This window comes from Vidua chalybeata, chromosome 5 (assembly GCF_026979565.1).
Source record: "Vidua chalybeata isolate OUT-0048 chromosome 5, bVidCha1 merged haplotype, whole genome shotgun sequence".
Taxonomy (NCBI): Eukaryota; Metazoa; Chordata; class Aves; order Passeriformes; family Viduidae; genus Vidua; species Vidua chalybeata.
The window spans coordinates 43796202-43818328 of NC_071534.1; the positions used below are offsets into that span (position 1 = coordinate 43796202).

At 42.4% G+C, this 22127-nt stretch overlaps 1 protein-coding gene across 1 annotated transcript in view; it reads left to right on the plus strand.

Annotated features, from left to right (window-relative positions):
• Positions 1 to 640: 640 nt before the first annotated feature.
• Positions 641 to 22127, plus strand: part of PRICKLE1 (prickle planar cell polarity protein 1) — a 65296-nt gene continuing 43809 nt past the window's right edge. Inside the window, exon 1 of the mRNA XM_053944053.1 lies at positions 641 to 792. The gene's annotated coding sequence lies outside the window, so the exon portion shown is untranslated. The remainder of the gene's footprint in view (positions 793 to 22127) is intronic.

Here is a 22127-nt window from a genome sequence, read left to right on the forward strand (position 1 = left end):
TTGCCGTCTCTTTATTGCTGAGACCGGGGCTGCTTTGCTTTGGGGCGCGCCCACCCCCGCCAGCCCCCTCGGGCGGCTGCGGGCTCCGCACCGCCGGGTCGGCGAGGGGCCCGCACCGCCTTCTCTGCAGCAGTGCCCGGGTGCCAGCCACGGCTGTGCGCAGCCCACCGCAAACACCGTGAGCCGCAAGCCCAGCCGGAGCAGGCTCCATCGCACCCCTCTGCACAGAGCAGCGGGAGTTTCTAATTAACTTTCCCCGTCCCGCTCCCTGGATGAAAGCTGGCGGCTTCAGAGCTCCGTCTGACCGAGGGAAAGGGAGCGTAGAACCGCCCATGCCCGCCTGCCCCCGGCCTTTCCGAACGGGGTCACACCGCGCTCCCCGCAGGCCCCCGCGCCGCTCCCGGCCGCGCCCCCCGCGCGCCGCCGGCGGGCACCGCCCCGAGCCCCGCCCCGCCGGGCCCCGCGTGCCGCCGGCCGCCCCGGCCGCACGGCGATTGGCGGACGCGGCGGGCGGCAGCCAATGGGCGCGGCGGAGCGCGGCCGGCGCCGTCCCGGGCGCGGAGCGGCCGAGCCCCATTAGGGCGGGGAGAGCGCCGGAGCTCGGGTCAGTCGCGGCGGGGCGGCTGAGGAGGCTCCGGGCGGTCCCTCCGCGGCGTTGCCGGAGATGTGCGTCTCCCGCCGGCGCTGACTCCGTGGCACAGAGCCGGGTATCCGCTTCCCCCGTCGTCTATGTGACGGACCACACCGCCTCCCGGGAATACTTCGGCGTGGTCCGGCTGCGCTGCGGGGAGGGTAAGTGGAGGCTCCCCGGGGTGACCACTGACGGGCAGCTTGCGGCGGAGCGCCCGGCGCGTTTGGAGGAGCGCCGTCCGCAGCCGGCACCGTGCTTGTGGCGGCGGAGCGCTTCCCGCGGTGCGGCGGGGGTCCTGCGCCCTGCCCGGGGCTTGCATCGCCGGGACGCGCCGGTAAGGAGCCACCCGAGCCCTGTGCCGGCGCTCGTCAGCGCCGTTGGCGCCGCGCCGTGCTGCGCGGAGTTGTCGGACAGGGCTGCGGGCTTGGGAGAGCGGGGAAAGCCCCCCGAGCCCCGCGGCGGCTGTCGGGGGAAGGTGTCGCGGCGCCGCCGCCGTGCCGGCTCGGTGCGCCCGGCGGAGCGAGCGGCGCGCCACGGTCGCCGGTCTGAGTGAGGGTCCAGATGCGGGAGCTCAGCTGTTGCCTGTCAGTGCGTGGCAACTGGCCCCTTCCAGGCAGCCTCCGCCCTCTCCCTTATCCTGAAAGAAGCGTCCGCCTCTGGGCGCCCTCCGGCCCCGAGCGGGGACCCTGGCGAGGTGGAAACGGCGGTCTGCCATCCCGGCGGCGTCTTCCGCGCTGTCTGCTTTAACTGGGGGGTAGTCCCCATACCCACCCCTGCAAACACGGACCTCGCTGAAGTATATGTTTGTGCTTTCCTTTCTGGACGAAGAGAGCTCTGGAAGGGCTATGGATCGTGCTCGAGTCCCTTCTCACAGAATAGTTGTGCCCACTGCGGGATTTCAAACTCCAGCAGCCACCATTTATCAATCGGCTGGGCTGGACTCAGTCCAGACGCTTTCGCTGTGGTCCGAGCCCGCGGCGGCTGGGTCTGGCCTTTGACAGGAATCTCTCGCTGTACCTCAGTGGGGGTGGCCCAGGAAGGCAAAATAAAGCACCCACCAGTACCGGTGTTTCTAAATGCTATCAGCTGGAGAGCGAGGAAACGCAGCGGGGGGTATTTTACAAGCTCGCTGAGAAATGTTTACACAGCATTATTACATTAATGTTTACACATTTAATGGTTAACATTTAATGCATATTCCCGACATGTTAAAGCCTAAAAAAAATGCATAAATAAATTACTAGCGTTATTGTTGCAAAATTCCCTGTGATCATTGTTTAGCTGGTAACTGAGATCTTTAAACTACATGTTTTGCATGGCAAACTCCAAAGTACTGAGATTTTTCTAGTAGGATGGGGTTTTCTCCCCTTTAGCTGTAGTTCTTACTATTTCTAGGGGAATTAAGGTAATTTGTACTATTTCTTTGTAAGACAGGTATATTACAGTGGCCAGGTTTTCATCCCAAGACGTGAGTAGATCAGAATGAGCCTGGACAGGGAGTAAAAAGGAAAGGAGATGGAGAGAGCCGTTACTCTGATGCAGTGACAGATCCTTTCATTTCTGCCTGCAGAGCCCCGGATGAGCCGGGCTGGTGCAGTTCTGCCAACAGCACAGTTAATTGCGTCCTGTAAATCAAGGTCCATGGAGCTGCTCTCTTTCTGTACAACAAAAGGTTTTGTAATGAGTAAGCCCAGATCAGTCATATAAAATTTTAACGTCAACTGGGCAAGGTGTGTGTGTAAGGACCTTACAGGGTTAATAGCTAAACTATTAAGATTGGAGTCAGATGTGGGTAAAAGCAACAGGAGAGTCTGGTTTTTCCTAATATCCTGTAGTATGATAACTCTGAAAAAGGTAATTGTTTAAAAAAAAATCTGTTTCAATTTAAGATTTATTAAGCAAGGAGAAACTTATGTAAACATAAGAATCCCTTTCTTGTTTGGAAAGGCAAGGAATGGCTAGAAATGTCATCTGAACTTAAAGACTACAAACTATGTGTGGATTTTTGTGCATATGTGCAAGAATGTTATTAATCTCATTTTCAGCTAGCTTATTCTGTGTCTTAGAGTGACTGGGGTGTTTAACTTGGGATTTTGGCAAAATGGCTTCTGTGCTTTTAGGTTTTTTTTTTTTTTTTCCCTAGCAAATGAATTATTTCTAGCATTTAATAAGACTTTAAAGTACAAGAGCAAGAGAAAGCAAGTGCCTTCCAAAGAAGGAGAAATGGAGGGGGTGGGAGGGGGAGTCAGTTACATATGTTATGAGTTGGGAATGTAAATTTGTATATAAGGAGAAGATCTGAAGAATGACTTGGCACACAAATGACCTGGCTTTTTGGAACTTCAAGAGTTTGGTCTGTCTCCCCCTATGGTTATAATAAGAGATTAAATGCATTTGGCATATTTAGTTAATTAGCATATGAAAATAGGATGACTTCTACTTTGTCATTGTTTTCCTGTGCAACTTTTCTATGCTAATGAACGTCTACATTTTACAGAGTAATTTAAATGGCTTTGCTCCATATTATGATTTTGCAGATTGGTTTGACCCTTTTTAATGCTGAAAGCCTTTGTATCGTAGCCTAAAAGTCCTTCCCCTTTGTCGTATGAATCTTGCGTAATAAATATGTTGTCAATTACTGCTATACACAGCTTCTAACAGGGCAGACTGAAAGTTGCTCTTAAATTGAAAGCCTCTATTTGCTTGGGTGTTATGTCTTATGCATTCCAGAATTAATTGGATGTGCAGTGATGAATTTCATTTAAAACAAACAAGCTGGGTTGTGTTTCTGTTTTCTGTGGCTATGTTATCCTAAAGAGATCCCTGCTGCTGGGGTACAAAAGCATGCTCTGAAACATTACTTTTTTATTTTTTAACAGTTGAGAAACATCACTTGTATTTCTGGGAAAACTGTTGCCTTATACAATATTGCACTAAGAACGCTGGATTGAGATGGGTCCCTAGTCACCAAGTGGCTTATATCAATATTCAGTTTACCCCCTTGTATTAAGGCTTAAGTTTCAGTTTGGCCAGTACTGGTTTTTGCTTATGCTGTTTAAACAGAAGTAAACTTGAGGTTAGCTCTCGCCATTAGTATGTGCTTGGTGTAAGCCATCCAAGCTTAGGTCCTGCTCCTGGAAATGTTTACAGAAATGAGTAGCTTTTACTTGTGTGCTTAAATTGTTTGGATTAGGATTCTTCTAATGGGAAGAACCAGCTTGGAAGGACACAGCACAGCTATTGCTCATCTTTTCCTCCTCCCACCTTATGGCTGAAGAATGATAGGAAGAAACATGTTTTTCAAGTAATATCACACTGAAGTCGTGGCATTTCTGGGAGAAATTACCAGATCAGTTTGCCAGAATTACATGCTTTTTTTCAGAAACAGCTCTTTGGCTGCTGGTTCATTGATGAAGGCTATTTCCAGCTACTGAAGAAAATTTCACAGGTGGTCTGCTAAAACTCTTCCTCTTTGCATTTTACTTATTTAAAATATTCACAAAATACATTATATATTTTTAGCAGAACTAAAAGAGCATTTGACTTCTCAGCACAAACTGATAATATTCCTCAAGCATGTTCTTGTGCGAGGAGGTTTTTTTTAAATGTACAAAATGAGTGAAGTGCTCATATACAAGAGGTAAGAGCCAACACAAACATTTTTAGTATTTTTTAAAAGGTCTGTAAATGACAACTTTTTGCTAGTTCACCTTTTCTTGGAACCCTGCCTGGAAGGCTTCTTAGAAGTTCTTAAATATAGCCATAGGGTTGGTGAGTTGCTTTTCAAGATCATTATGAACCTATCAAACCCAATGTTTTGCTAGCTAGTAAACCTAGGGTAGACAGTCTCTCAGGTAGACCTTTCCTTTCCAGTGGATTGCACATCAACAAATGCCAGAACTGTAATTTCAGTTGCTGTGTACTCCTGTCTAAGGTCTGTGTTTGAAACATTGATTTATAGCACCTGATAGCTCTTGCTGTTCTGTCTTGTGTACTTCTCTCCTTCATTTTCTCTCTCTTCTCCTCTGTCCCCTCCTTAAGATGTAGAGTATTATGGAGTGTGCTTGTAGGTTTGTATCTGTAACAGATATAACAAGTTTTATTCAATTGTCCCCCTTTTATCTATGGACAGATTCCACAATTCACAATTATAGTCTTTGACTTTAGTAAGATTTTTTTTTAGAAATGTTTCCAGTTAGACTCAATATTAGCTTTGTAGAGTGATTGCATGCCTAAAAAGCATTTTCAGCTGCCATCCAAATACTGATGTATAATTACTTGCCTTTAATAATAATAAACAAAATAATTTTGTTTCCTGTGATGTTTTCTGTAACCACTTTTTTGAGCTTGTTGCCTTCTAATTTTGCATCAAGTAACCCGGACTTAATATTACATGATTCCAGAACTAGGCTTCTCTGTCGGCCCATCCTGTCTAATGTCTGTGTTAATGTGGTGTATATGAAAACTGACTTCTCTGTGGAACACTGATTTGTATAATTGCAACCATCATGATTAAAAATCTGCATGTCAGTATCATGATGCTTATAATAAAACATACATTTATTTTTTTTAAGCAGGGTGATCTTAGTCCCTTAAATTTTCTTTGAGAGTCTTCATTGTCCAAACATCTTCATTTCTGAATGTGTTTGAGTGCTTAAAAAAAAATAAGAACAAGGGACAAAGGGACAAAGACAATAATGGAAAGGGACAAAGACAATAAGAACAAAGGGACAAAGATAATAATGTAGGTCTTGGATCATGCTACATGGTAGGACTGCACCCTCTTGTTCTGTAGGAAAGCTGCATCTTCTCTCAGTAGTCTTAAAAAGACTGATATTAAAGACTTGTCTCTGAATCTTTAAACGTATCTAGACAAATGCTTCTATGCCATTCCTCAAAGCACACATCCTTCCTGTATTCCTGTGATCCCTGCTGGAGCCATGTAAGCCACCTCTGACACAGGTGCTGTAATTGTTCAGCTTTACCCGTTTTGCTGTCCCAGATCTTGTCATTAGCAAAGTGCACTCCTGTGACAGTGGTGGTGCTGGCTCAGCAGGAGCTCTGCTGAGGCACCCAGGCACTCTTGCTCAACCCGTTGAGCACTTGGGCTTGGTGGACACTGCCCTCACCCATGGCCCATTTTGGTAGCAGCAGAGACACACAATAACCACGGCAGAAATTGAAAGCCACCTTGTGCTTTCACATGTGGATCAACTTGTCTAACAGCAGTAAAACCTGACTTGTTTTCAAGTATGTTAAAAATTAGTGTATGATTAGTGAAGATAGTTTTTAAGGATCTCTTTTTGTAATCAAGCGTTAATCACCCAGAAGTTCAGAACTGTTTATGTAAAGAAATTGCATGTGTTTGTGTACATACTTTAGGATTAATACATTTTTATTTTATTTCAGACTCTTTGCAGGAATTGGTATTTTCATATAAAAATTAAAGCTTCACATGCTGAGATGACTATTCAAAGTATGAATATTTATATACTTTAAAATGAATTTTATGGAGGCGCTAAAGAAATGTCTGAACCTTGCATATTTGCATCTCTATATACTAACTGCTAAATAAATTATGCTAGGTCTAGAACTTCACTGGTGAATTGCAGATGTCTTTTTTAAAAGTATACATATGGCTTTCCAAGAGCTTTGAACTGTTTCCTCATGCTTTGCTCATCAGAAAGATGGTATGGATAACTTCATTGTGAGAGGGCATTTTTCCTGTCTTGTTTGCAAAGCATAGTGGAACTGTGTGGTAAATATTGAGTTTTCATTCATCCTTGAGCTGAAATGAGCACATTCTGTGCATATGGAATATGAGAAAAATATATACAAAGGGTATGTTTATATTTAATAAAATTAATAGTAAAAAGCAAGTGCAGAGAAACTTACAAGCCTAAACAGCTTGGCAGGCCAATAGCCAGTGAACGTCTCAGACTACTGCCAAACATGTAGAAAGCAGACCAGGCTCTCATCTGTTACGAGGTACCAAAAAAACTTCCAGCCTCATGAGGATGTTGTTTACCCAGGATGCAGCTTTGTTCTGTTCTCTTAGCAGCTCGGTGTAGGTTTGGATTTCAGCAGATATCTGCTAGGAGGTACCAGTACTACTATTCAGGAGAAGTGCGACTGCCTAAAAAAACCAAGCAGTTGTGTTACAGCAGCTCTCCACAGACAGATCCCAGAGTGTGGGTCCCTTTTTACAGGGTATTGGCCTCTCCTTGGGAGGCCCTGGGGAAGGAAGCAGTGTACCAGAGTAAGTCTGAAGAGAAAATCTGCATGGTAAGAGAGAGGCCTGTGTATTGCTGTTGTGCTCAACCATGAGCTGCCAAAAAGCTGTAGAAGCACTCTCAGCAAAGGATGCTGCCAAGTAGATTACTGAGCTCAATGGTTTGTTTAGCTGTTTGTGGATCTAGTAAGTGTCAAGCTTCACACCCAACCTTTCATATGCTTTCATACAGCCCATTTGCTTGGACATTTCTTGCAGGATGTAATTTTGGAAGACTGCTTTATTTTAATGTCCCCCTGTCTGCCTCATATTGTGCTGTGGCTGTTCATAAACATTTCTTACCTATTAGTGGATATCTTATTAGCCTGGAGCTGATGCTGTCAAGTGGTACTGGTAATATGATGGCTCTTTCACAAAGGTATACTTGGTGGATTTATTCTAGGAACTGGGGTGATACCAGGCTCATGTTCTTTAAGGCTTGTTTTGGTTTTTTGTTTTTTTTTGTTTTTTTTTTAACGTTGATGCATCAGTCAGTGTTCAACATCTAAATGCTAAGCACAAAACAAAGTTGGATATTCAAGGACATATATTTGTTCTTGGGTCTCTTTCCACTTTCTGAGGACCTCTGGAAGGAGACTTATGCTTTGAAAGAACATGTCTCATGAAGATCAGCAGGTACATCTTCAATTATGCAACATTTTTTTTCTGCAGGTAGGAGTCATCCTCCTTTGTGCAATTCTCTGCATTTACCTTCACCCTGGTTTGTTGCATACTAAATCAGCTGATATCTAATGTAATTTTGTATAGATAATCCAAGACTTATTTTTAAAAGGAAACTGTTGGCACATTTCCTGCTGGAGTGCTGGGGGATGACTAAAAATCTGCTGTGAGCTGTAACAGAGGTTGTGCACGTGAGTGAAAGTGGGGAAAAAGCATTTCCAAACAGTTACAGTAATATTCTGTCAGTGTTGGACTCTGAATAAATATTAATTACTTCAATCTTGCATTTCTATGGTATATAAAACAATGAATTAAGTCTGAATTCCCTCTGTAAAATACTCAAGTTGTTTCCCTTGCGCTGTCATGTAGTTGTGCAGGCATAGCTCAAGTGGAGATATAGAGATAGTTTGAAAATATTTGGGGATTTTCTTGCTTCTTTGTTTTAAGTGAACTTCCCCAAATCAGCCCAATCAGTACAGAACAGTGCAAGGATTATGTTTGTGCACAGTGGGATGGTGAAAGAGGAGCTTCCTAACCACATGCTGCTACCAAGAAAATAAAAAGCCAAAAAAAATTTACTATAAAGCTGTAGCATCTGTTCTGCTATACCTCCAAACCATGAAGTGATTTTGTCATCTATATCATATATAGGACTTCGTCTGACTTGAATTCCAGTATGAAGTGTTACTCTTTCTAACCACTGTAATATTAGTTGTGCAGACAATCCTGAGGAGTTTTGGGAGATCTGCTTAGGCTTGGGTATAAGTAATCATTGGGCACTGTTTCTAGTGATGCCAATAGGTCAGATCTCCACTTTCTAGGAATGGAAAGTCTGTGTCTTCTACAGACAAAATGGTGTGCTCCTCATTTTATAGAATAACTGTAGGAAAATATAAATCAGTTATGGCTGTCTGAAAAAAATGCAACAGTTCTCTCTAAACATTTTTTTTTAGAAACCTGTTTACTGACTGGGCTTCTGGCTTACTAATATCAGTCCCAAGTCTTAAAAAAAGAAAAAAAAAAAAAAAAAAAGACAAACAAACAACAAAACCCCTGGGTAAGCTGCAAGTTCTCTTCTTCCCATCCCCCAGCTAGAGCCTCTTTGCCTGCCTTTGCTTGTGTACTCTATCGGTTTCACAGTTCATATGCTTATGTTATTTTAAAATCTCCCCCTGCACTCTGGTGGGAAACATGTCTGCTGTTTCCTTTCAAGCACACAAGGCTTGATTCTCCTCTCACAATGGCATAAATTGTGAAGAACTCCACTTGAAATCAGTGGACGTAAAGACATGTAAAATGGGGTGAGAGAAGAGCCCAGCCTCTGGTTTCTATTTTTAAGTGAGTCTGGTTAACCTAAAATTGTTCAATGTGCCACTGTGACTTCAGTTTTTAGATATCAGTTACTATGCTTGTTACTTTTTGTACATAATGTTTCATTTTCATATATAATACATCACAGCTAGTACCCCTAATCAGGATGCACATGTCTTTAATTTAATACCTTGATACTACTATGTCAATTTTGGTACACAATAAGTAATATGTATGGTAAAGTACTTACCTTACTAGAGTCAGATCCTGCAAAAAGTCTGGGGTATAGCTGTATTCCTGTACAGGCCTCAAAGGAAAGAAGGCTGGATTGGCTCTATCTCTACAACTTCAATTTTGTGGTTTTCTCTTGCTTCAGTAGTTCTAATCTGTGGATCTTGTTCCTCATTATTCAGGTTCAAAATACTAATTCTATATAAACAATACTTTCTCTGTTACTGTTTTTTCTGTGCTTGTGAAGTGTTCAGCTCCATTCTTATATTTTGTACATGCTTAAGAACTTACTATAACATTAAATTTTCTCTGCACAGTGAAGTGCTTTGCAAGAAGCCTGGAATATCCATACATGATTTTTTCTATTGCCCAGGTTTTGGCGGTTGTTCACATTTGTTTATTTTTTGGCAATGAATTATGGTCCTTAATTGCCATCAGTAGTCAAATAACTGAATAAGATTATACAGCAGTGCTGTAGAAACTGTTCATGGTAGCTGTGATCTGTACATGTGTGGATATCTTTGAGAACAGTCACCTCATTCATTAACCAGTGCAACAGACTCCAACTTTATTTAGTTTTTGAAATTAATGCAACCTTCTCTACCTAACTGAAACATTGCTTTGACTGCCTCTTTCTATAGTTTAAAAAATGCCTGTGAAATAGCTGGCTCTTGTAATGTATTCAGACTTGGAGTAAGTTTATTGGCGTATTTGAATTTTTGTTTTCTGCTTGAATAGCAAATCATGGTGTCCACAAGAGAGTCTCTTTGAATCTGGGGTAGGCTTAGTATATCCCTTAAATTTTATCTCCAATTTTATTATGATGAGGGTAAAAACACTGCGGTGTTAATTGTTGAGCTTTCCCCTTCCATTTTAGTCCACCAGCCCCCAAAAAGTCAAGAGGTTGCCTAGCTAGTTATGTGGTGGCCTTATGTATCAGGGCCAGCAGATGTCACAGAAGTTTGCTGTGCTGCACTGGTTGGAGTGATGCAGATTCACGCATTCAGTGTGGCTTTGTAGGCACAGAAGTGATGTGGAACTGGCTTCTGACCCCTTGACTACAGTTAATAATTCCAGTAGTGAATTCTTCCTTGTCCCTGATAGGTTTTGCATGATTTACCACAGGGAAAATGATTTATCATTGTAAGTTCATTGTGGTTTTAACTATGGCTTTTTTTGAAGTGTAGCTGTCAGACAGTGAGGTGGCATGGTGGAGACCAAGAAGTGGTGTGAGCTGCTGTGGTCATGAGCAGTGGTGCTTGTCTACATCTGATGTGAGGAGTAGTGGGGGCAGAGAAAGGTGTTTGATAGGGACACATGTGCTTATCAATTCAGTATGCATTTCCTAGCTGGAAGCTGGATACTTCTCAGCTTTGTTACATAGAGCCATCCTTGTTGTGAAGTAGGGAACTGACAACCTTCCAAGTGCAGAGATGTGCAGGCGATGATCCTGGTGGCAGGCATTACTCATGCTTATTTTTATGGTTTTAAGACTCATTCTGTCATACTGTTTTGGGGGCATTTTAAAGCTCTTCTGAAAGTTACAATTTTGGAGGCTGCAATGCATGTCTGTTCGTGCATGCTGTTCCTGTCTGGAACAGAAGCTACTTTTGGTAGTATTTTCAGAGCATAAGGTTTGGTGTACAAAAGTAATTTCTGGGTGCAAGGGAAACAAAAGGTGATGTGGTTAGAATACGAGACTCTGTAGGAAAATTAGTCTTTAACACAGATTGGTATATTCAGCAACCTTGCAGAAAGACTGAAATCTTATGAAGCACCTTATCAGGTTTATGACGAAGTGGCTTCTGTTGGAAAAGTTATGGAAACAGAAGAGCACGCTTCTGGCTCTGTCATTAGTTGTGGTGGTTAACAACAAATCAAAGATAATAGTGTGTAATCAAGTTGATGACTTAAAGGCTCTGAAGAAACTTAAGACTTTCTGCCTGTTGTGAAACTGGTGATGTCAGACTTGACCTCAGGAAATGGAGATGGTTTTGGGAATCCAGAGCTTGAATCTGTTTATAGGTACATTTGAAGAATTTTCACCACAAAATACAGAACTGATGGTGCAATGCTTCTTCAAGACAGAAATCTGTTCTGGAAGCAGCAATAAACTCAGGGCAAATCTTAGAAATCAGTCCTTCTTGTAAATAATTCCAGAGCCATTTGCTTGCATTCTTGATTTGTAAGTAAGTATGCTAAAGCTATGACTACTGTACTGTTCACTATCTATTCCAGCCATCTTTAAAAGCTATTTTTTTCACAGAGAAGCTTTCTGACAAGAGGCCTCAGATGTATGCTTGGCACCCATGTCTTTTGTGGCAGAAAGCAAAAAAGTATGGTCTCTGAAGTCTGAGTAGATTAATCCTTCTATTCAGTGACAGGTCCGTATCATGGTATACACTATAAGAAAGTGTTCAAAGCTCTTTAAGAATGTTCATGTGTTAAGGACAAAAGTGTGTGTGGTGGGGAAGTAAAGCAATACTTTAAATAATGCCAGCAGGCTCTGAGTTTTTATCTGTGTCCCATTTAAGGAAAGTAAAAATGACTCAAAATTGGTATGCTGTGGAAGGGTGCACAGAAAATACATATTTCTTGACATCCTTCCAAAAGTACTATTTAAAGACAGTTTTGCAACATTGGTGTCTTAGCAGCATTCTGGTAGCCTCAGTTTTCCTTCCCGTGGAACAGTTCCAGCTCTCACTTTCAAATTAGCCTGTTGTGTGATACCTTATGAAACAAAGTAAACATCAAAAGGACACACTGCAACACTTCTGTCTAAATTTGACCCCAGTATGCACACAGCTTGGTACAGCTATGAATTTTGTCCTTAAGAAACATTTTAGAAAACTCTGATCATGTGTGCACATGCTGCACCTGTACCACCATAGATGCACACCAGGCATACCTCTATAAGAGCCACATCTCCAAAGCTGAAATGTTTGTGTAGCTGTTAGGTGAACACTGAAAGGTGCTTTGCAAGCATGGAGGGCAGAGCATACCAACCAGAGGTGTACATGGTTATCAAGTCAGTGCTGTGACAGCTTTCTGCAGGAAAAATACTTGAGAAAAGTCACTGTGAAAATATATATATGAAACTTACACACGATTAATTTACAGTCCTGGGCATTTTCACGTAAACACTAAAATACGGGGCTTAAGTTCTAACTACACTTCTGGCTCTGCAAAGGAAACCACATGTGATAGTGCCTGCCTTGCCTGTCTCCAGAGAAAAGTAGGGTGTTGCAGCTGGGAGGGTAGCAGCCAAGGCTGGTCCGGCAAACACGAAGTACAGACTCAGAGATGGCAGAAGATGTGCTAGTTAACTGGTGGGGTATGGAAGGCTCAGCCCTTGGGTTTAGGGCTCTGGCTGCTATTAATGTCTAGTGTGGGCCTCGCAGTTCTGATGCAAAAAAGGCCATGTGCTCTTATCTCCTTGCCAGGGGAGTTGTAACCATGGAGTTGGTGTGACTTTTGATGGTGGCCTAATGTAGAGCTGAACAAAAAGTTGCTGAATTGTCATAAAATGGTTTAGGTCGGGAGGGATCTTAAAAGTCACCTAGTTCCAACTAGGGGCAGGGACATCTCCCACTAGACTGGTTGCTCAAAGGCCCCTTCAACCAGGCCTGGAACACTTCTGGGGATGAGGTATCCACAGCTTTTCTGGACAACTTGTTTTGGTGTCTCACTAACTTCACAATAATAGCTTTCTTCCTAATACATGATCTAAAGCTACTCTCATTCATTACAAATCCAATACCCTTTGTTGTATCTCTGCATGCCCTTGTAGAAAGTCCCAGCTTTCTTGCAGGCACTGGAAAGCTGCTATAAGGTTTCCCTCAAGGATTCTCTGTTCCAGGCTGAACAGCCCCAGCGCTCTCAGCCTATCTTTGTAGAAGAGGTGCTTCAGTCCCCTCATCTTCCTGTCCTTCCTCTGGCCTCTCTCCAATAGGTCCATATTGTTCCAGTGCTGGGGACCCCAGAGCTAGATGTAGTATTCTAGGTGGGTCTCACCAGAATGGTGTAGAGGGGCAGAATCCCCTCCCTCAGCCTGCTGCCCATGCTGCTTTCATGCAGCCCGGGACACGTTTGCATTTCTGGGCTGCGAGTGCCCACTGCCAGGTCATTTTGAGCTTCTCGTCCTTCAACACGCCTCTTCTGGCCTGCTCTCAGTCCGTTCTCTGCCCAGCCTGTACTTGTGCTTGAGATTGCCCTGACCCAGGACCTTGCACTTGGCCTTGTGGAACTTCATGCGGTTTGCACAGACCCACCCCTCCATCCTGTGAAGGTCCCTCTGGGTGTCATCCCTTCCTTCCAGCGCCTTCCCTCAGCGCGGGGGCGGCACCGGCGCGCGGCTGTGCCCCGCCCGCGCCCGCCAGATGGCGCCCGCGCGCCGGCCCGCCTGATCCCGGCGCTGATCCCGGCTGAATCCCGTGCGCCAGCCCGGCTGATCCCGGCGGAATCCCGCGCGCCGGCCCGCCTGATCCCGGGAGATGATGTTAAGCAGCATTGCCGGGTGCAAGTAATGGAGATCGCTCGTGCTCTTGTCCCTGTGCTTGTGGCACTGGGAGCGCATCTGCCTAGCTGTGTTTTCAAGGCTGAAGCTATTTCAAGGGATGGTTTGCAGTGACATCAAAAGCAAAGCTTTTTAATTTCTCTCAAATTGCTTTATATGAATTTTGTTTAAATGGTTTTGAAAGACAGAGAGCAACCTGTCCATGCAGAAAACCCAGAGGACTGGCTACTTTTTCTGTCCCTCTGCTTGCTTTGTCTTTGTTAATTCGCCAGTGTTCAAAATTATACCGAAACCCAAAGGGAACAAGCCTGAAGGTCTCAGCCCATATGCTAAAATATCTGCATAGATGTTCATCTTTTGGCATGACATCTTGCTTCATGTTTTCTGTCAGGAGGAGATGGACATGACTTTCTAGGTAGAGCTGGGGAACAGGGATGTAGCCCCTCTGGTTACCCCAGCTGGCTGAAGAGTATGGCAGAAGCCCGTCAGGCTGTGGTACTCCATGCTTGGAGAGTGAGCTCTTCCTCACCAGGTTTTCTCTTCCCAGGAGAGCCTCTGGCAGGGCGAGGATGTGTGATGCCTGTTGCTGTGGTGCAGCTCCATAAGCGTGCAAGTGGTCTGAGCACATAGGTGGAGGCAGGAGCCTTCTCACAGCCACTCCACAAACACCAGACAACAGAAGAAATCCAAGCACTTTGATGTGGTTCTCTAGGCCCCTGGTAAGCTGCCCAAACTAGTTTAACCAGGCCCAGAGGCAGAAGAGGTAGGAAGAAACGGGCTCTGCTGAATAGCCAAAGGAGTTCTTCCTTATCAGTGTCATTCCTAGGGAGCTTTTGCGCTGAAGTGAGCCTGTCCTGAAGGTACAGGAGTGAGATAGGCCTGCCTGAGACTGAAGGAGAAATGTATTTTCTTATTAATTGTGAGGAGGCCATCTGGGATCAGTAACTGTTGGTTCTCCTTTTGAAGGAAGGATGGGCAGGTGCTCAATTCAAGTTTGTAGAGTAATCCTGCTTGGGATGCAGGCTGTGACTGTCACCACATCCCATTAATGACCTTTAAAGGAAAAAGGGAGGTCACTCAGACTTCAGATGACCTCAGGAGGTCACTGAGACTTCAGATGGACTGGGCCTTCAAACAACAGTGTCCATATCTTTCTGTGGCTTCAGGGTGACCATCAAATAAGGAAGGGATGTGACTCACCTGGCAAACAAGAAAGGCTGACAGCCTGTGCAGCCTGCACAGATTTATGCATCAAAGATTTGTGGATCAAAGCTGTCAAGCACCCTGAGCTGTGTGTGTGGCGAGCCCCTCCACCTCAATTAAGCTAGTGTAACAGCTGAAAAATGGATTAAATATTCAGTATTGAGAATTTTCTGCAGAAAAGAAAGGGGGAGGAATTGCTGGCACTGCAGAACTTGGGCATCTGGCCAACTTGACCAAAATACTCTTTAAAAATGATGGTTGTTTCTCAAAATTTTAGGCATGTGGTTTGAGAGTTTTCAGCTAAATCCTTGTAAACATTATCCTGTTAGCATGAAGTGTTCATGGCTTTATAGACTTTCTGATGGGGCTGTGAGACAGAGATGTTAATAGCAAATCACCTGAATGGCAGATGTTGAAGACATTCTCAAATAGACCAGAAGGCTTTTTTTTTTCTTTTTTTTTCCCCTAATCTTCTACAAATACTGATTAGTGCTACAACAAACAAGACCTGTCTCCTTTTGTGCCCATCTTCCCACAGGAGAAAGAAAACATTCTTTGAGGAGTGGTGGGGTTGGGTTTTTGGTGGTTTATTTTTCTTTTTTTGATTCCTTTATTTCAGTCTTGGGAAAGGAAACCCTTGGTGGTAAATAATTGCATTAGGAACTAGGAGGATTGACTTAAATGAAAGAGCCTTGTTCAGCAATTCATTACTTAATTGTACAGTGGACTTTCTCAGCACTGCTTCCTGGTAATCATCCAAGTCCTTCAGCTCTGATACCTGTAAACAATTAGCATTCTCCCACATGGGACACAAACACTTGATCAGTGTTTAACAGGATATTTGTGTGTGGCAGCAATTTAACCTCCTTAAGAAGTCTTTCTGTCCTCCTCCTGCCTTTCTCTTCCATGGTCTTTCCTCCCAGTTACTGGTATAGTCAATTTATATACAGATTCTAAATACAACTGTTTATATGTGATGCTGCTGTCTTCTCTGTCCTAAAAGCTGTAATTGCACAAAAAAAGTCAGGTTTTAATTGTATATCTCTAGTCATCCTCTAATGTTCACACCTGCTTTTCAGTTTGTTACAGGGGTAAGCTGCTGATGGGAACATGATGTTCTCCTCTCTCATATTGGAAAAAATGAAGTGGTTCCTGGGCCTTCTGTGAGGTTCCTTTTATTGCTGTCCTCCTCTTGGGTTTGAACAGATTACAATGCTGCTTGTGTCTGGACTGGCCAAAAGCACAGTATGTGGAAGCAAGAATTACTATGAAATGTACATTACCCAGGATGTAGCTTGGCCATTGAGTGACATGGAATTAGACCTGTGGTGCTGAACCTCTTATAAGGTCTTAAAATGGATTGCAAGTCAACATATAATGAAAGACTCTTAAAAGTACATTTCTGAATCACAGGACATACTGATATGGAATACATACAAATGAGAAAAGTCTGGGAGCTACTTAGCCAGTGGTGAAGGGTAAGTAAGTAAAAACAACCCCGCTGAACAGTAAAAGTGGTTGACTTCTCTGTGCTTCTACAAAATGGAAGGTGTCCTAAACAACAGTTTTCTTTGAGTGAAGCATTGCCCAACCCTAGTGCTAGTTTTAATATGTGATGATGAGGCATGAAAATTGCCATGGAAAAGTTCTCTGTGCTGCAGTACTGCTTTGACAAAAAAACACGCCCCAAATTTGTGGATGTTGTTGCATTAGCTTCCAGTTTTCAGGAGGTAATGCACAGCCTGAATGATGTGTTTACAAAGAAGAACTTTTTTAAATGTACTGAAGTAATAGAAACACTGTAGTGGGATCTGATATCGCAGTCCTTTGCACATCAGCTGCAGTTGAAGCACTTCAGGATTCGATGTGTGATGCTTGTAATTCTCTTGGTCTTCAGCAACCTGTGCAAAAAACTGACTTCAAGGATCAAAGTTACCCATATTTTACACCAAAAAATTGTGAATAACAACTAGCTAGCAATTTACCCATCAACAAGTATTTATTTGTCAATGAAGACCTTCAGAAATCAGGAGAAATGGAATTAACTCTTTTTTAACAGTTTTTTTTTTCTTCTTATAATGACTAAGATTTCTTAATAACGATGCTTTGCCTTTAAAAGTAGAGATACTTTTATTTGGAACTTGGAATATGTAAGTCTTACTGCAAGTGCTACCTGTATGTTTTGTCTGACTGACCATTTCTTATTAATTACAAAGCTAGAAGTAGATTGGGTTGATAAGGCATAACCCTGAAGCTGCTTCCTGTGCATGATCCTTAGTGTTTTTTAAATTCTTTTCTTATCACATCTAATCATGTCTGGCATCATGACACATGCCTTCAGGGGATGACAGGCTGTGGTCCTGTAGGATTTTTGTTTAAGTCTTCTGGTGTAAGTTTTAGGAAGCTTCTATTGACTAGGTAACACTTTCAGCTTGTGGATAGCATGCTGTCTGTACCCTGGCATGTAAAGACTATACAGGAATACAAAACATTGACATCACAGGCAACAGTCTGAAGCTGATACTCCATAGTTCAATGTTTGTGCTGTGACCAGGGCAAGCTAAGATTTGGCAGGATTGTTAGCTCAAGGAAAGCCTAATGAAGTAAATAAAATTTTCAACATTGCTTCAGTCTTAAAAAATCCCTCTAAAAGGTAGACAGCTCTTACCCTTCACTGAAGCCTGAACTAAATATCAAAGAAATTTCTTGAAATAAGACCAAATGCACTGAAAAACAAGTGCAGGGTGGTTTTGGTTTTTTTCTGGAAGCTCAAGTAAGGTCATTGAAGGGCTGGTATTTTTCATCAGTGAGTACTGCTGGTAGCTGTCTCCACACAGCACCACTTTGCATCATAAAACCGTTTCTTGAAGTATCTCCTATCCCTTACTGTAGAATGTATAGCTCTGTGCCGCTACATGAGGATTTTTTGGTGGTTTTTTGTGGGTTTTTTGTTTTACTTTAATAGCACTGAATTTATTTGATGGACCTACTCTGTGAGTTTCTCTTGTAAAGCCACCATGTGGTGCATCAAGGGCAGCACCTGAACAAACTGCTTCACACAAGTATGTAGTACTACTGGGGAACCTAGCTCATAAAGCAAAATGAAGATCTAAAACACTGGAAAAGGCCATCCTCTGTAGCATGTCCAGCTCACAGTTTCTTAACTCTAAGCTGATGTTTCACGAAGGCAACTCTTGGGCAAATTCATCCTGTGTAAAAATAATCAGTTAACAATTCTGTACTGCTGCTGCCAGGTCTTTGGAAGCTACTCCTGTCAGACCAAAACAATGTTTAATCAACCATCTGTACACAAACGAGGCAAAAAAAGTAACTTTAAAAAAACTCATTGTTTTTCCTGAAGTGTTCATACTCAATTTAGAGTTAATGCTTAAGCTGTATCTGTTCATCTGACTTGGTTTTGACTTGTTCAATGAAATGTTACTGCACTATTGCTATGGAATACTTTAAATTCTTGGAATAGAGTGACATCTGGCAAGTATTGATTACTTTGGCACATTTACACAAGATTGTTTATTCCATCAAAAGCACATTTTTTCATCTATACTTTAAATTTTAAAGAATTGAAGAATGTCAAGTTATTTGTTCTTATCAGTAGAGTCTGTCAGGAGGACATTTAGAAAATTAAACTTCTTATGTAACAAGTCTCATTTCCATTTAAAGTATTGCATATGTTCTTTCCTATTACTGGTTAACTTGGTCCATGCGTGGGTCTAGTCTTTTCCCACTCAATGTCTTGATTGGTGAGTGGTGAATTCAGAAGGAAAATGATTCTCAGGGGAACACAGGAAGAATGTAAGAGGTAAAGAATCTGGAGAGACAGAGGAAGGAAAGTAATTACCATATCTCTTTTTCAAACAGTTCCTCCTTTCATTTGAATAGTAAGAAGCTTATAGTGACCCACTACAGCTGGTAATGAAATGGCAGTATAGCTCTGACCTGAGTGGGAGTTCTTCACTTCAAAGGTAATTTAAGTAGGGTGTTGTACTCATCAGGAGACAAAGTTATTGTATGAACAGTGCATGCACATCTCTACCACCTACTAATTTGCTTAGAAAAGCAAATACAAGGACATCATGCTCAAAAATGTGAAAAATTCATTTTAATGGAGAATGACAGTGCTGTAGTGCTTGAAGTAGGTTCTCACCAAACTGAAGTAGCCACCACATTAGGTGAGAGAGTGTAATCACAGTTGTAAAACATCAGTCTTCACACCCATAGACCACTGGAAAACTCAGGATTCACACTTATTTGTGTCAGGTCAAATGAATGCAAATCCTGTGAGAGAGCTAATGTAGTTACTGTGTTACCCATGTAGGAGAAAACACAAGTGTGCAATTTTCTAAAGCCATTCTGGTTGGAAATGACCTCTGAAGGTCAGTTGACCCAATCTTCTTTCAAAGCAGGGTCAGCTGAATTCAGACCACACTGTGTCAGTGCAGCATGCAGCGAGTCTCTAAATAAATAAACCAGTATTTCTATGAATTGTATCTTTTTAAATCAGAATGCCTTTAGTAAATTACATGTTCCAACTGGAAGAATGGGGGTAGTAGAAAAATACAGGTTTTTCCCTGTGTGTACAGTTACTCTGAAGCTGCAGTACTGCATCGTGATCAGTTGCAGAGTATGTTGACCTGTTTGACTGGCTTCCTTCATTCTTGTATGCCTGGTTGCTGAAGTAGCTTCAGGGTGACTTAGTGGCACTTGAGTTACTATATCTTCCAGTGCTGTTAGATGGGATTAAGATTCAAGTAACAACCAAGTTGCTTTTCTTTTGAAAACACCTTGTAAAATATTAATTTTGAAGCTATAATCATTAAATATAGGCTTTGTGTTGCTGTTTAGAGATGTGATATAAGCAATAGGCATTTGGGCTTTGTCATGTTAAAGCATCTTGTTTGTTATGTGGGAGAGCAGACCCTACTCATTCATGGCCCATGAATGGTTGGGGATTTGTTCTTGAAATGTTTACAAGACCTTCAGGGAATTCTTCAGAAACAACTCCTTGTGAGTACCAGTCCAGGGTACTTCCAGAGGAATACATAAATATAGGCAATTAAAATTTTCATCCTTTAAATCTACATTATATGAAATAAGGTTGAGAAACTGGTCATTCTGGATGAATAGCAATCTTGCAGCAGAACTTGAACCTCTGAGTTTGTTTTGTTTTCATATTCAGTATGTTTGCGTCATGCTCCCTTGCAAGTAGCCAAAGTTGTGTGTTTGTACCCTTTCAGACAAAATTTTTACGAGTGTGGATTCCTTCCACAGGTAATTTGGTAGTAAAGGGAAAGTTTGATAAGTCATAATAATGCTTAAAAGAACAACTCTGAATTTTTGAATGCCCCAAGATCTGTTTAGTGATTTAGTGGAAATTTGATTTGGAGATTGTTGTGGAGGCTGTCATTTAATTCCTGTTGGTTTTCTGGGCATCCAAGGATGTTTAGGGAACTGTTCAAGGTATCTAAGCCTGACAAGCCTATTGCCCGTGGGTGCTGGTGGCACTGGTAGGTAAGTTGGCCATGCAGAAAAAGCACGTCCTTCTAAGGAATTCCACTGCTCTGCACTGATGCTCAGATTCACACTCTAAAGGCACCATTATATTTTCAGGTTTTTTTGTGTTACTGTCTAGCATGTCAGTCTGTTATTGTTCAATCTGCAGTGTTCTATGTAAGTAAGTAAAATTTCACTATTCTTTCTATAAGCTGTTAATTATTCTTAATTCTGTTTGTAAAAAATATTCAGATACTTCAGCCACAGATGTTCATATATTATACTCTAAACTTCCAGCTGACTTTGCTAACACAAACAGCTAATTCCTACCCAACGGAAATCTGTCTTGTGTTCTTCCTTGCCTACCCCACTATGCAACTGCAAGAGAAGAGAAAAGTTCAGGGTGTCCCACTGAATGTGAAAGTGAAATCACTCAACATGGATACAGCAATAATGATTTGAGAACAGCAAAGGGGAAAAGTGGTCACAGAGGGTCTGGTTCCACTGGCTTAGAGCACTATTTAGATAAGTGCTGCTGTGGTCTGCCTCTCCCCTTGTAGTGTCATTCCTGGTTGTCTAACCTCATGGTGAACTGGTTTAAAAATCAAATCACCAGGAAATATCACTTTTCTCTTTTTTTTTTTTTTTTTTTTTTGCAGCATTATTTTTCTGCTTGTTTAAATTTCTGTGCAGTTCCACCATGCAATCAGCTGAGTGCCAGTGCTAAAACAGTGCCTGTAGTCAGTAGGGAAGAAGAAGGCAGAGTCCATGTAGTGCCCCAAATATAAATGGGTTTCAGTTCTGTCTTAAGAATCGATGGTTATGTAGTTCTTGTGCATCTTGCTTTGCCTTGTTCTTGAATTGAACCTACTTCTCTCCTTCAGCCCTCCCTACCTGGCTCACTTTTATGGCTTCACTAATAGTGAAAAGTTCCTGAGAAATGTTGGCATGTGCTAAAATAGTTGGGAATATTACCACCAATAGTTACTGCTCTTGGTGGTGCAAAAATTTTTGCACCTTTCCAAAGGGATTGGAACCCTTTGCCTGCCATTTCTGCATCAGCATGGCTGGTCACCCCTGGCCTCCTTGCCAAAAATTATTGCCACTCCCCAATAGCAGTGGTGGAGTGTAGGGTGGGTTGAGGAGGTTTCAGTGTAATAGAATCACAGGTCTAAATCCAAATGGTAGGTAAAGAGTATATGCTATGGGGAAAAAATATGTATCGTTTGGACCAGGATGAGGGCATTAATTAAAAAGCTGAGGTCTCCTATATGACAGACTTTTAAAAAACATTTTTCCTGTAGGTAAAATCTGAGAAGACTTGTCCCTAGTGCCTTTTTTTATTTTGTGATGGACTGTGAGATGGAATTAATTCCAATTTAAAACAAACAAACAAAAATTTTATGTAACTAATTGTGTTTGGTTCTTAGTTTACCATCCAATCTTCTGAGTCTTTCTCTAGGTTACTGTAACTTATTTTGGTTTGTCATTATTTGTTTGGTGTTTTGGTGTGGGATTTTTGGTTTGGTTTGGTTTTTAAGTGCCAGGAAAAGACACCAAAACTTGAGTTCACATTTTTCAAATCAAGTGGTTTGTGTGTCGCGCTTCTGTCGTAGTGATCTTCATGCCGATGAGGAGAGCAGTGGTAAGAGATTAAAGAATGCTTTATGGTAATTGTCAACCTCTAAAAATTTCTGAATCTTGAATGCTAACTTTACTCTGCAACATAATTATTCCGTATGCTTTTGTAAAATCTCCTGATTTTCTGTTCT